The following is a 13,570-nucleotide window of genomic DNA, read 5'->3' as shown; positions in this document are numbered from 1 at the left end:
GGTCGCCTCCGCCTCTGCCAGACACCGCTGCAGGCCTCACCTCCTCAGGCCCCTCCCAACACAGTGTGCTCTGGAGGGTGCGCTCCCAGCTGGTCTGGCGGGACTTGCGGCCAGAAGGCGGCCCTGGAAGATAGCCATAAACCAGCTGCTCCCGGGGTGGCTGGCCCTCACCCAGACTGCGCCGCAGGCCCGGGTGAAGGCCGTAAGGCCCATGAGGCCGTCGACCTACACCTGGCCACCCCCACCAGCGCCCATCCACGCAGCAGCCACCTATCGGCCCGTGTGTCTCTATACAGTTCCCTCCAGAAAAAGCCCACCCTCTGCCATTTCACCACGCCTGGAGGCGGGAGCGGGGTCGTGGGCCGTGACCAGTTCTCCAGGTCAGCTGACCTCCAGTACCCGGAACGGTGCGTGGATTTTGGCCTGGGTGCAAGGGTGGCTTTGCTGGGACTAAGGGGCCGTGGAGGCCCAATGGTGGCTCCCACTGGCTTTGGGCCCACTGCCGTCGGGCAGGAGGGCCGGCCCGGCCTTAGCCGGGCTGCGCCTAGCACTGCGTGGGTGGACACAGCGGGGAATGCCAAAGGACAGCAGGCCACTGGCCCTCCAGCCTCAGAGGCTATTTTCTTGTGAGCATCGAGTGGGATCTGGGGCGGAGTTTCAAGCGCCTACGGGTCTGGAGGTTCCCGCAAGAACTGGGCTGCAAGGTCGCCCAAGACTCTCCCACCTCCAGGTCCCCGAGGCCTCCTGTCACCTGCCTGGGTAGGCCGCAGGCCTGTGAAGGAGAGGGCTGGTCACCGGCCTGGCGGTAAGTCATCAGCACCAGCCAATCTGAGCCTGAAGAGGCACCCCATGGCCCCTGCTGCCTTCTATGGCCATACAACCCTGGGCGCATCCCATCTCATCTGATCTCACAAGCTAAGCAGGATCGGGCCTGGTTAGTACTTGGATGGGAGACTACATGGGAATACCGGGTGCTGTAGGCTTTTTTCCCTCCCGCACCACCTTCTCCTTTAGTCGCCCGTGTCCGAGGCCGGCTCCTCCCCTGCCGGGCACCGCCGCAGGCCTCACCTCCTCAGGCCCCTCCCGACACAGTGTGCGCCGGAAGGGGCACCCCCAGCCGCACTGGCTGGACATGCGGCCAGAAGGAGGCCCTGTTAGGCAGCCGCACCCCAGCCGATCCCGGGGTGGCTGGCCTGGACCCATACTCCACCGCAGGCCCGGGTGACAGCCGTGAGGCACGCGAAGCCCTCGTCCTGCACCTGGCCACCTCCGCCAGCGCCCATCCATGTCGCAGCCACCTATCTGCCTGTGTGTCTCTCCACAGCTCTCTCCGGAAAAAGCCCACCCTCCGCTGCTTCGCCATGGCCGGGTGCGAGAGCGTGGTCGTGGGCCGGGTCCGGTTCTCCGGGCCGGCCGGCCACCATGCGCTGGGAACAGTGCTCAGTGGGTGGCGTGCGGGCAAGGGTGGTCTTGCTGGTTCCAATGGGCCGTGCCACATCAATGGTGGCTCCCAGTGGCTTTGGGCTACCTGTCGTCAGGCAGGAGGGCCGGCCCAGCCGCGGCTGGACTGCACCTACTACTGCGAGGGTGGACAGTGTTGGGAATGCCCAAGGGACCGTGGACCATGGGCCCTTAAGCCTTCGGAGCCACGTCTTTGTGAGCATCGAGCGGGATCTGGGGCGGTTCGCCAAGCGCCTATGTGCCTGGATGTTCCCGCCAGAAATGAGCTGCGAGGTCGTCCAAGACTCCACCACCCCCGGACCCCGAGGCCTGCTGTCGCCTGCCTGGGTGGGCCGGAGGGCCTTGCTGCAGAGGGCTGGTCACCGGATTGGTGGTAATTCTCCAGCACCAGCTAAGCTGAGCCTCAAGAGGCACCCCGTGGCCCCTGCTGCCTTCTACGGCCATACCACCCTAAACGCAGCTCATCTCGTCTGATCTCGGAAGCTAAGCAGGGTCGGCTCTGTTTACTACCTGGATGGGAGACCACCAGGGAATACTAGAGGCTGGAGTATTTTTTGCCTCCCGATCTGCCTTTTCTTGTAGTCGCCGGTGCTCGAGGCTTCCTCTGCTCCCACCGGACATGCCTGCAGGCCTCATCTACTCAAGCCTATCCCAACACAGCGTGCGCTGGAGGGGGCCCAGCCTGCCCGTCTGGCTGGACATGCCGCCAGAAGGAGGCGCTGGAAGGCAGACACACCCCACCCACTCCCGGGGTGGCCGTCCCGCACCCAGACTCTGCCGCAGGCCCGGGTGTAGATTGTGAGGCCCGCGAGCCCCTCGACCTGCCCCTGGCCGACCCGACCAGCGCCCATGCGCGCCGCAGCCACCTGTCTACCCGTGTGTCTCTCCACAGCTCCCTCCAGAAAAAGCCCAGCCTCCACCGTTTCACCATGGCAGGGGGCGGGAGTGGGGTCGTGGGCCAGACTGGTTCTCTGGGCCGGCCGGTCACCAGGCGCAGGGAACTTTGCTCGGCAGTTGTCGTGGGGGAAAGGGTGGCCTTGTTGGGTCTAAGGGGTCGTGCCGACTCAAGGGTGGCTCCCAGTGGCTTCAGACCAACTGCCGTCGGGCAGGAGGGCCGGCCCGGCCACGGCCGTGCTTCGCCTAGAACTGTGTGGGCAGACAGGGTGGCCAATGCCCAAGGGACCGCGGGCCACGGGCCCTTAAGACCCCGGGGCCACGTCGTTGTGAGCGTCAAGCGGGATCTGGGGCGGAGGGCCAAGCGCCTATGGGCCTGGAGGGTCCCGCCTGACCTGAGCTGCGAGGTCACCCACGAGTCTGCCAACCCCGGGTCCCCGAGGACTCCTGTCACCTGCCTTGGCGGCGGCTGTGCCGTGCTGGAGAGGGTTGGCTACCGGGCAGTCGGCAAGCCCCAGCACCAGCGAAGCTGAGCCTCAAGAGGCACCCCGTGGCGCCTGCTGCCTTCTACGGCCTTACCACCCTAAACGCACCTCATCTCGTCTGGTCTTGGAAGCTAAGCAGGGTCGGCTCTGTTTACTACCTGGATGGGAGACCACCTGGGAATACTAGATGCTGTAGTATTTTTTACCTCCCGATTTGCCTTTTCTTGTAGTCGCCGGTGCTCGAGGCTTCCTCTGTTCCTGCCGGGCACAACTTCAGGCCTCATTTACTCAAGCCTCTCCCAACACATCGTGCGCTGGAGGGGGCCCAGCCCGCCCGTCTGGCTGGACATGCCACCAGAAGGAGGCCCTGGAAGGCAGCCACACCCCACCCTCTCCCGGGGTGGCCGGCCCAGACCCAGAGTCCGCTGTAGGCCCGGGTGAAGATCGTGAGGCCCGCGAGGCCCTGGTCCTGCCCCTGGCCGACCCCAGCAGCGCCCATCCGCGCCGCAGCCACCTGTCTGCCCGTGTGGCTCTCCACAGCTCCCTCCAGAAAAGCCCAGCCTCCACCGTTTCACCATGGCAGGGGGCGGGAGTGGGGTCGTGGGCCGTGACCAGTTCTCCAGTTCAGCTGACCTCCAGTACCCGGAACGGTGCGTGGATTTTGGCGTGGGTGCAAGGGTGGCTTTGCTGGGGCTAAGGGGCCGTGGCAGCCCAATGGTGGCTCCCACTGGCTTTGGGCCCACTGCCGTCAGGCAGGAAGGCCGGCCCGGCCTTAGCCGGGCTGCGCCTAGCACTGAGTGGGTGGACACAGTGGGGAATGCCAAAAGGACAGCAGGCCACTGGCCCTCCAGCCTCAGAGGCCACGTCCTTGTGAGCATCGAGTGGGATCTGGGGCGGAGCCTCAAGCGCCTACGGGTCTGGAGGTTCCCGCAAGAACTGGGCTGCAAGGTCGCCCAAGACTCTGCCACCTCCGTGTCCCCGAGGCCTCCTGTCGGCTGCCTGGGCAGGCAGCAGGGCCGTGCAGGAGAGGGCTGGCCACCAGCATGGCGATAAGTCACCAGCACCAACGAAGCTGAGCCTCAAGAGGCACCACGTGGCCCCCGCTGCCTTCTACGGCCATACAACCCTGAGCGCATCCCATCTCATCTGATCTCACAAGCTAAGCAGGATCAGGCCTGGTTAATACTTGGATGGGAGACTACATGGGAATACCGGGTGCTGTAGGCTTTTTTCCCTCCCACACCACCTTCTCCTTTAGTCGCCCGTGGCCGAGGCCGGCTCCTCCCCTGCCGGGCACCGCCGCAGGCCTCACCTCCTCAGGCCCCTCCCAACACAGCGTGCGCCGGAATGGGCGCCCCCAGCCGCACTGGCTGGACATGCGGCCAGAAGTCGGCCCTGTTAGGCAGCCACACCCCAGCCGCTCTCGGGGTGGCTGGCCCAGACCCAGACTCCCCCGCAGGCCCGGGTGACAGCCGTGAGGCACGCGAAGCCCTCGTCCTGCACCTGACCACCACCGCCAGCGCCCATCCGCGCCGCAGCCACCTGTCTGCCTGTGTGTCTCTCCACAGCTCCCTCCGGAAAAAGCCCACCCTCCGCTGTTTCGCCATGGCTGGGTGCGGGAGCGAGGTCGTGGGCCGGGTCCGGTTTTCCGAGCCGGCCGGCCACCATGCGCTGGGAACAGTGCTCAGTGGGTGGCGTGGGGGCAAGGGTGGCCTTGCTGGGTCCAATGGGCCGTGCCGCATCAATGGTGGCTCCCAGTGGCTTTGGGCTACCTGCCCTCAGGCAGGAGGGCCGGCCCAGCCGCGGCTGGACTGCACCTACTACTGCGTGGGTGGACAGGTTTGGGAATGCCCAAGGGACCGTGGACCACGGGCCCTTAAGCCTTCGGAGCCACGTCTTTGTGAGCGTCGAGCGGGATCTGGGGCGGTTCGTCAAGCGCCTATGTGCCTGGATGTTCCCGCCAGAACTGAGCTGCGAGGTCGTCCAAGACTCCACCAACCCCGGTCCCCGAGGCCTGCTGTCACCTACCTGGGTGGGCCGCAGGGCCGTGCTGCAGAGGGCTGGTCGCCGGACTGGCGGTAATTCGCCAGCACCAGCTAAGCTGAGCCTCAAGAGGCACCCCGTGGCCCCTGCTGCCTTCTACGGCCATACCACCCTAAACGCACCTCATCTCGTCTGATCTCGGAAGCTAAGCAGGGTCGGCTCTGTTTACTACCTGGATGGGAGACCACCAGGGAATACTAGAGGCTGGAGTATTTTTTGCCTCCCGATCTGCCTTTTCTTGTAGTCGCCGGTGCTCGAGGCTTCCTCTGCTCCCACCGGGCATGCCTGCAGGCCTCATCTACTCAAGCCTATCCCAACACAGCGTGCGCTGGAGGGGGCCCAGCCCGCCCGTCTGGCTGGACATGCCGCCAGAAGGAGGCGCTGGAAGGCAGCCACACCCCACCCTCTCCCGGGGTGGCCGGCCCGCACCCAGACTCCGCCGCAGGCCCGGGTGAAAATTGTGAGGCCCGCGAGGCCCTGGACCTGCCCCTGGCCGACCACACCAGCGCCCAACTGCGCCGCAGCCACCTGTCTGCCCGTGTGTCTCTCCACAGCTCCCTCCAGAAAAAGCCCACCCTCCACCGTTTCACCATGGCAGGGGGCGGGAGTGGGGTCGTAGGCCAGACCGGTTCTCCGGGCCGGCCGGTCACCAGGCGCAGGGAACTTTGCTCGGCAGTTGGCGTGGGGGAAAGGGTGGCCTTGTTGGGTCTAAGGGGTCGTGCCGACTCAAAGGTGGCTCCCAGTGGCTTCAGACCAACTGCCGTTGGGCAGGAGGGCCGGCCCGTCCGCGGCCGGGCTTCGCCTAGAACTGTGAGGGCAGACAGGGTGGCCAATGCCCAAGGGACCGCGGGCCACGGGCCCTTAAGCCCCTGGGGCCACGTCGTTGTGAGCGTCAAGCGGGATCTGGGGCAGAGGGCCAAGCGCCTATGGTCCTGGAGGGTCCCGCCTGACCTGAGCTGCGAGGTCACCCACGAGTCTGCCAACCCCGGGTCCCCGAGGCCTCCTGTCGCCTGCCTTGGTGGGCGGCTGGGCAGTGCTGGAGAGGGTTGGCTACCGGGCTGTCGGCAAGCCCCAGCACCAGCGAAGCTGAGCCTCAAGAGTCACCCCGTGGCCCCCGCTGCCTTCTACGGCCATACCACCCTGAACGCGCCCCATCTCGTCTGATCCTGGAAGCTAAGCAGGGTCGGGCCTGGTTAGTACTTGGATGGGAGACTACATGGGAATACCGGGTGCTGTAGGCTTTTTTCCCTCCCGCACCACCTTCTCCTTTAGTCGCCCGCATCCGAGGCCGGCTCTTCCCCTGCCGGGCACCGCCGCAGGCCTCACCTCCTCAGGCCCCTCCCGACACAGTGTGCGCCGGAAGGGGCGCCCCCAGCCGCACTGGCTGGACATGCGGCCAGAAGGAGGTCCTGTTAGGCAGCCGCACCCCAGCCGATCCCGGGGTGGCCGGCCCAGACTCAGACTCCACCGCAGGCCCGGGTGACAGCCGTGAGGCTCGCAAAGCCCTCGTCCTGCACCTGACCACCTCCGCCAGCGCCCATCCGCGCCGCAGCCACCTGTCTGCCTGTGTGTCTCTCCACAGCTCCCTCCGGAAAAAGCCCACCCTCCGCTGTTTCGCCATGGCTGGGTGCGGGAGCGAGGTCGTGGGCCGGGTCCGGTTTTCCGGGCCGGCCGGCCACCATGCGCTGGGAACAGTGCTCAGTGGGTGGCGTGGGGGCAAGGGTGGCCTTGCTGGGTCCAATGGGCCGTGCCACATCAATGGTGGCTCCCAGTGGCTTTGGGCTACCTTCCCTCAGGCAGGAGTTCCGGCCCAGCCGCGGCTGGACTGCACCTACTACTGTGTGGGTGGACAGGGTTGGGAATGCCCAAGGGACCGTGGACCATGGGCCCTTAAGCCTTCGGAGCCACGTCTTTGTGAGCGTCGAGCGGGATCTGGGGCGGTTCGTCAAGCGCCTATGTGCCTGGATGTTCCCGCCAGAACTGAGCTGCGAGGTCGTCCAAGATTCCACCAACCCCGGTCCCCGAGGCCTGCTGTCACTTACCTGGGTGGGCCGCAGGGCCATGCTGCAGAGGGCTGGTCGCCGGACTGGCGGTAATTCGCCAGCACCAGCTAAGCTGCGCCTCAAGAGGCACCCCGTGGCCCCTGCTGCCTTCTACGGCCATACCACCCTAAACGCATCTCATCTCGTCTGATCTCGGAAGCTAAGCAGGGTCGGCTCTGTTTACTACCTGGATGGGAGACCACCAGGGAATACTAGAGGCTGGAGTATTTTTTGCCTCCCGATCTGCCTTTTCTTGTAGTCGCCGGTGCTCGAGGCTTCCTCTGCTCCCACCGGGCATGCCTGCAGGCCTCATCTACTCAAGCCTATCCCAACACAGCGTGCGCTGGAGGGGGCCCAGCCCGCCCGTCTGGCTGGACATGCCGCCAGAAGGAGGCGCTGGAAGGCAGCCACACCCCACCCTCTACCGGGGTGGCCGGCCCGCACCCAGACTCCGCCGCAGGCCCGGGTGTAGATTGTGAGGCCCGCGAGCCCCTCGACCTGCCCCTGGCCGACCCCACCAGCGCCCATGTGCGCCGCAGCCACCTGTCTGCCCGTGTGTCTCTCCACAGCTCCCTCCAGAAAAAGCCCAGCCTCCACCGTTTCACCATGGCAGGGGGCGGGAGTGGGGTCGTGGGCCAGACCGGTTCTCCGGGCCGGCCGGTCACCAGGCGCAGGGAACTTTGCTCGGCAGTTGGCGTGGGGGAAAGGGTGGCCTTGTTGGGTCTAAGGGGTCGTGCCGACTCAATGGTGGCTCCCAGTGGCTTCAGACCAACCGCCGTTGGGCAGGAGGGCCGGCCCGTCCGCGGCCGTACTTCGCCTAGAACTGTGTGGGCAGACAGGGTGGCCAATGCCCATGGGACCGCGGGCCACGGGCCCTTAAGACCCCGGGGCCACGTCGTTTTGAGCGTCAAGCGGGATCTGGGGCGGAGCGCCAAGCGCCTATGGGCCTGGAGGGTCCCGCCTGACCTGAGCTGCGAGGTCACCCACGAGTCTTCCAACCCCGGGTCCCCGAGGACTCCTGTCACCTGCCTTGGCGGCGGCTGTGCCGTGCTGGAGAGGGTTGGCTACCGGGCTGTCGGCAAGCCCCAGCACCAGCGAAGCTGAGCCTCAAGAGGCACCCCGTGGCCCCTGCTGCCTTCTACGGCCTTACCACCCTAAACGCAACTCATCTCGTCTGGTCTTGGAAGCTAAGCAGGGTCGGCTCTGTTTACTACCTGCATGGGAGACCACCTGGGAATACTAGATGCTGTAGTATTTTTTGCCTCCTGATCTGCCTTTTCTTGTACTCGCCGGTGCTCGAGGCTTCCTCTGCTCCTGCCGGGCACAACTTCAGGCCTCATCTACTCAAGCCTCTCCCAACACATCGTGCGCTGGAGGGGGCCCAGCCCGCCCGTCTGGCTGGACATGCCGCCAGAAGGAGGCCCTGGAAGGCAGCCACACCCCACCCTCTCCCGGGGTGGCCGGCCCAGACCCAGAGTCCGCTGTAGGCCCGGGTGAAGATCGTGAGGCCCGCGAGGCCCTGGTCCTGCCCCTGGCCGACCCCAGCAGCGCCCATCCGCGCCGCAGCCACCTGTCTGCCCGTGTGTCTCTCCACAGCTCCCTCCAGAAAAAGCCCAGCCTCCACCGTATCACCATGGCAGGGGGCGGGAGTGGGGTCGTGGGCCGTGACCAGTTCTCCAGGTCAGCTGACCTCCAGTACCCGGAATGGTGCGTGGATTTTGGCGTGGGTGCAAGGGTGGCTTTGCTGGGGCTAAGGGGCCGTGGCGGCCCAATGGTGGCTCCCACTGGCTTTGGGCCCACTGCCGTCAGGCAGGAGGGCCGGCACGGCCTTGGCCGGGCTGCGCCTAGCACTGCGTGGGTGGACACAGTGGGGAATGCCAAAAGGACAGCAGGCCACTGGCCCTCCAGCCTCAGAGGCCACGTCCTTGTGAGCATCGAGTGGGATCTGGGGCGGAGCCTCAAGCGCCTACGGGTCTGGAGGTTCCCGCAAGAACTGGGCTGCAAGGTCGCCCAAGACTCTGCCACCTCCGTGTCCCCGAGGCCTTCTGTCGCCTGCCTGGGCAGGCAGCAGGGCCGTGCAGGAGAGGGCTGGCCACCGGCCTGGCGATAAGTCACCAGCACCAACGAAGCTGAGCCTCATGAGGCACCACGTGGCCCCCACTGCCTTCTATAGCCATACAACCCTGAGCGCATCCCATCTCATCTGATCTCACAAGCTAAGCAGGATCAGGCCTGGTTAATACTTGGATGGGAGACTACATGGGAATACCGGGTGCTGTAGGCTTTTTTCCCTCCCACACCACCTTCTCCTTTAGTCGCCCGTGGCCGAGGCCGGCTCCTCCCCTGCCGGGCACCGCCGCAGGCCTCACCTCCTCAGGCCCCTCCCAACACAGCATGCGCCGGAATGGGCGCCCCCAGCCGCACTGGCTGGACATGCGGCCAGAAGTCGGCCCTGTTAGGCAGCCACACGCCAGCCGCTCTCGGGGTGGCTGGCCCAGACCCAGACTCCACCGCAGGCCCGGGTGACAGCCGTGAGGCTCGCGAAGCCCTCGTCCTGCACCTGACCACCTCCGCCAGCGCCCATCCGCGCCACAGCCACCTGTCTGCCTGTGTGTCTCTCCACAGCTCCCTCCGGAAAAAGCCCACCCTCCGCTGTTTCGCCATGGCTGGGTACGGGAGCGAGGTCGTGGGCCAGGTCCGGTTTTCCGGGCCGGCCGGCCACCATGCGCTGGGAACAGTGCTCAGTGGGTGGCGTGGGGGCAAGGGTGGCCTTGCTGGGTCCAATGGGCCGTGCCACATCAATGGTGGCTCCCAGTGGCTTTGGGCTACCTTCCCTCAGGCAGGAGTTCCGGCCCAGCCGCGGCTGGACTGCACCTACTACTGTGTGGGTGGACAGGGTTGGGAATGCCCAAGGGACCGTGGACCACGGGCCCTTAAGCCTTCGGAGCCACGTCTTTGTGAGCGTCGAGCGGGATCTGGGGCGGTTCGTCAAGCGCCTATGTGCCTGGATATTCCCGCCAGAACTGAGCTGCGAGGTCGTCCAAGACTCCACCAACCCCGGTCCCCGAGGCCTGCTGTCACCTACCTGGGTGGGCCGCAGGGCCGTGCTGCAGAGGGCTGGTCGCCGGACTGGCGGTAATTCGCCAGCACCAGCTAAGCTGAGCCTCAAGAGGCACCCCGTGGCCCCTGCTGCCTTCTACGGCCATACCACCCTAAGCACAACTCATCTCGTCTGATCTCGGAAGCTAAGCAGGGTCGGCTCTGTTTACTACCTGGATGGGAGACCACCAGGGAATACTAGAGGCTGGAGTATTTTTTGCCTCCCGATCTGCCTTTTCTTGTAGTCGCCGGTGCTCGAGGCTTCCTCTGCTCCCACCGGGCATGCCTGCAGGCCTCATCTACTCAAGCCTCTCCCAACACAGCGTGCGCTGGAGGGGGCCCAGCCCGCCCGTCTGGCTGGACATGCCGCCAGAAGGAGGCCCTGGAAGGCAGCCACACCCCACCCTCTCCTGGGGTGGCCGGCCTGGACTCAGACTCCGCCGCAGGCCCGGGTGAAAATTGTGAGGCCCGCGAGGCCCTGGACCTGCCCCTGGCCGACCCCACCAGCGCCCAACCGCGCCGCAGCCACCTGTCTGCCCGTGTGTCTCTCCACAGCTCCCTCCAGAAAAAGCCCACCCTCCACCGTTTCACCATGGCAGGGGGCGGGAGTGGGGTCGTGGGCCAGACCGGTTCTCCGGGCCGGCCGGTCACCAGGCGCAGGGAACTTTGCTCGGCAGTTGGCGTGGGGGAAAGGGTGGCCTTGTTGAGTCTAAGGGGTCGTGCCGACTCAAAGGTGGCTCCCAGTGGCTTCAGACCAACTGCCGTTGGGCAGGAGGGCCGGCCCGTCCGCGGCCGGGCTTCGCCTAGAACTGTGTGGGCAGACAGGGTGGCCAATGCCCAAGGGACCGCGGGCCACGGGCCCTTAAGCCCCTGGGGCCAAGTCGTTGTGAGCGTCAAGCGGGATCTGGGGCAGAGGGCCAAGCGCCTATGGTCCTGGAGGGTCCCGCCTGACCTGAGCTGCGAGGTCACCCACGAGTCTGCCAACCCCGGGTCCCCGAGGCCTCCTGTCGCCTGCCTTGGTGGGCGGCTGGGCAGTGCTGGAGAGGGTTGGCTACCGGGCTGTCGGCAAGCCCCAGCACCAGCGAAGCTGAGCCTCAAGAGTCACCCCGTGGCCCCCGCTGCCTTCTACGGCCATACCACCCTGAACGCGCCCCATCTCGTCTGATCCTGGAAGCTAAGCAGGGTCGGGCCTGGTTAGTACTTGGATGGGAGACTACATGGGAATACCGGGTGCTGTAGGCTTTTTTCCCTCCCGCACCACCTTCTCCTTTAGTCGCCCGTATCCGAGGCCGGCTCTTCCCCTGCCGGGCACCGCCGCAGGCCTCACCTCCTCAGGCCCCTCCCGACACAGTGTGCGCCGGAAGGGGCGCCCCCAGCCGCACTGGCTGGACATGCGGCCAGAAGGAGGTCCTGTTAGGCAGCCGCACCCCAGCCGATCCCGGGGTGGCCGGCCCAGACCCAGACTCCACTGCAGGCCCGGGTGACAGCCGTGAGGCTCGCGAAGCCCTCGTCCTGCACCTGACCACCTCCGCCAGCGCCCATCCGCGCCGCAGCCACCTGTCTGCCTTTGTGTCTCTCCACAGCTCCCTCCGGAAAAAGCCCACCCTCCGCTGTTTCGCCAAGGCTGGGTGCGGGAGCGAGGTCGTGGGCCGGGTCCGGTTTTCCGGGCCGGCCGGCCACCATGCGCTGGGAACAGTGCTCAGTGGGTGGCGTGGGGGCAAGGGTGGCCTTGCTGGGTCCAATGGGCCGTGCCACATCAATGGTGGCTCCCAGTGGCTTTGGGCTACCTTCCCTCAGGCAGGAGTTCCGGCCCAGCCGCGGCTGGACTGCACCTACTACTGTGTGGGTGGACAGGGTTGGGAATGCCCAAGGGACCGTGGACCACGGGCCCTTAAGCCTTCGGAGCCACGTCTTTGTGAGCGTCGAGCGGGATCTGGGGCGGTTCGTCAAGCGCCTATGTGCCTGGATGTTCCCGCCAGAACTGAGCTGCGAGGTCGTCCAAGACTCCACCAACCCCGGTCCCCGAGGCCTGCTGTCACCTACCTGGGTGGGCCGCAGGGCCGTGCTGCAGAGGGCTGGTCGCCAGACTGGCGGTAATTCGCCAGCACCAGCTAAGCTGAGCCTCAAGAGGCACCCCGTGGCCCCTGCTGCCTTCTACGGCCATACCACCCTAAACGCACCTCATCTCGTCTGATCTCGGAAGCTAAGCAGGGTCGGCTCTGTTTACTACCTGGATGGGAGACCACCAGGGAATACTAGAGGCTGGAGTATTTTTTGCCTCCCGATCTGCCTTTTCTTGTAGTCGCCGGTGCTCGAGGCTTCCTCTGCTCCCACCGGGCATGCCTGCAGGCCTCATCTACTCAAGCCTATCCCAACACAGCATGCGCTGGAGGGGGCCCAGCCCGCCCGTCTGGCTGGACATGCCGCCAGAAGGAGGCGCTGGAAGGCAGCCACACCCCACCCTCTACCGGGGTGGCCGGCCCGCACCCAGACTCCGCCGCAGGCCCGGGTGTAGATTGTGAGGCCCGCGAGCCCCTCGACCTGCCCCTGGCCGACCCCACCAGCGCCCATGCGCGCCGCAGCCACCTGTCTGCCCGTGTGTCTCTCCACAGCTCCCTCCAGAAAAAGCCCAGCCTCCACCGTTTCACCATGGCAGGGGGCGGGAGTGGGGTCGTGGGCCAGACTGGTTCTCTGGGCCGGCCGGTCACCAGGCGCAGGGAACATTGCTCGGCAGTTGTCGTGGGGGAAAGGGTGGCCTTGTTGGGTCTAAGGGGTCGTGCCGACTCAAGGGTGGCTCCCAGTGGCTTCAGACCAACTGCCGTCGGGCAGGAGGGCCGGCCCGGCCACGGCCGTGCTTCGCCTAGAACTGTGTGGGCAGACAGGGTGGCCAATGCCCAAGGGACTGCGGGCCACGGGCCCTTAAGACACCGGGGCCACATCGTTGTGAGCGTCAAGCAGGATCTGGGGCGGAGCGCCAAGCGCCTATGGGCCTGGAGGGTCCCGCCTGACCTGAGCTGCGAGGTCACCCACGAGTCTGCCAACCCCGGGTCCCCGAGGACTCCTGTCACCTGCCTTTGCGGCGGCTGTGCCGTGCTGGAGAGGGTTGGCTACCGGGCTGTCGGCAAGCCCCAGCACCTGCGAAGCTGAGCCTCAAGAGGCACCCCGTGGCCCCTGCTGCCTTCTACGGCCTTACCACCCTAAACGCAACTCATCTCGTCTGGTCTTGGAAGCTAAGCAGGGTCGGCTCTGTTTACTACCTGCATGGGAGACCACCTGGGAATACTAGATGCTGTAGTATTTTTTGCCTCCCGATCTGCCTTTTCTTGTAGTCGCCGGTGCTCGAGGCTTCCTCTGCTCCCACAGGGCACGGCTGCAGGCCTCATCTACTCAAGCCTCTCCCAACACATCGTGCGCTGGAGGGGGCCCAGCCCGCCCGTCTGGCTGGACATGCCGCCAGAAGGAGGCCCTGGAAGGCAGCCACACCCCACCCTCTCCCGGGGTGGCCGGCCCAGACCCAGAGTCCGCTGTAGGCCCGGGTGAAGATCG

The 13,570-nt window shown here is 66.1% G+C and overlaps 13 pseudogenes; all 13 read left to right on the top strand.

The window, feature by feature from the left end:
• The first annotated feature begins 864 nt into the window (after window positions 1–864).
• Window positions 865–983, top strand: LOC130705267 (5S ribosomal RNA; annotated as a pseudogene).
• A 910-nt stretch (window positions 984–1,893) lies between these two features.
• Window positions 1,894–2,012, top strand: LOC130705257 (5S ribosomal RNA; annotated as a pseudogene).
• A 908-nt stretch (window positions 2,013–2,920) lies between these two features.
• LOC130705213 (5S ribosomal RNA) lies at window positions 2,921–3,039 on the top strand (annotated as a pseudogene).
• A 909-nt stretch (window positions 3,040–3,948) lies between these two features.
• LOC130705335 (5S ribosomal RNA) lies at window positions 3,949–4,067 on the top strand (annotated as a pseudogene).
• Window positions 4,068–4,977: 910 nt separating this feature from the next.
• Window positions 4,978–5,096, top strand: LOC130705133 (5S ribosomal RNA; annotated as a pseudogene).
• Window positions 5,097–6,005: 909 nt separating this feature from the next.
• On the top strand, window positions 6,006–6,124 carry LOC130705244 (5S ribosomal RNA; annotated as a pseudogene).
• A 910-nt stretch (window positions 6,125–7,034) lies between these two features.
• LOC130705243 (5S ribosomal RNA) lies at window positions 7,035–7,153 on the top strand (annotated as a pseudogene).
• A 908-nt stretch (window positions 7,154–8,061) lies between these two features.
• On the top strand, window positions 8,062–8,180 carry LOC130705463 (5S ribosomal RNA; annotated as a pseudogene).
• A 910-nt stretch (window positions 8,181–9,090) lies between these two features.
• LOC130705470 (5S ribosomal RNA) lies at window positions 9,091–9,209 on the top strand (annotated as a pseudogene).
• A 910-nt stretch (window positions 9,210–10,119) lies between these two features.
• Window positions 10,120–10,238, top strand: LOC130705338 (5S ribosomal RNA; annotated as a pseudogene).
• A 909-nt stretch (window positions 10,239–11,147) lies between these two features.
• Window positions 11,148–11,266, top strand: LOC130705233 (5S ribosomal RNA; annotated as a pseudogene).
• Window positions 11,267–12,176: 910 nt separating this feature from the next.
• Window positions 12,177–12,295, top strand: LOC130705131 (5S ribosomal RNA; annotated as a pseudogene).
• A 908-nt stretch (window positions 12,296–13,203) lies between these two features.
• Window positions 13,204–13,322, top strand: LOC130705462 (5S ribosomal RNA; annotated as a pseudogene).
• The last annotated feature ends 248 nt before the right edge of the window (window positions 13,323–13,570 follow it).

Source organism: Balaenoptera acutorostrata, chromosome 16 (genome assembly GCF_949987535.1).
Source record: "Balaenoptera acutorostrata chromosome 16, mBalAcu1.1, whole genome shotgun sequence".
NCBI classification, from domain to species: Eukaryota; Metazoa; Chordata; class Mammalia; order Artiodactyla; family Balaenopteridae; genus Balaenoptera; species Balaenoptera acutorostrata.
The sequence above is the reverse complement of the archived record's forward strand: the minus strand, read 5'-3'. Positions and strand labels throughout refer to the sequence as shown.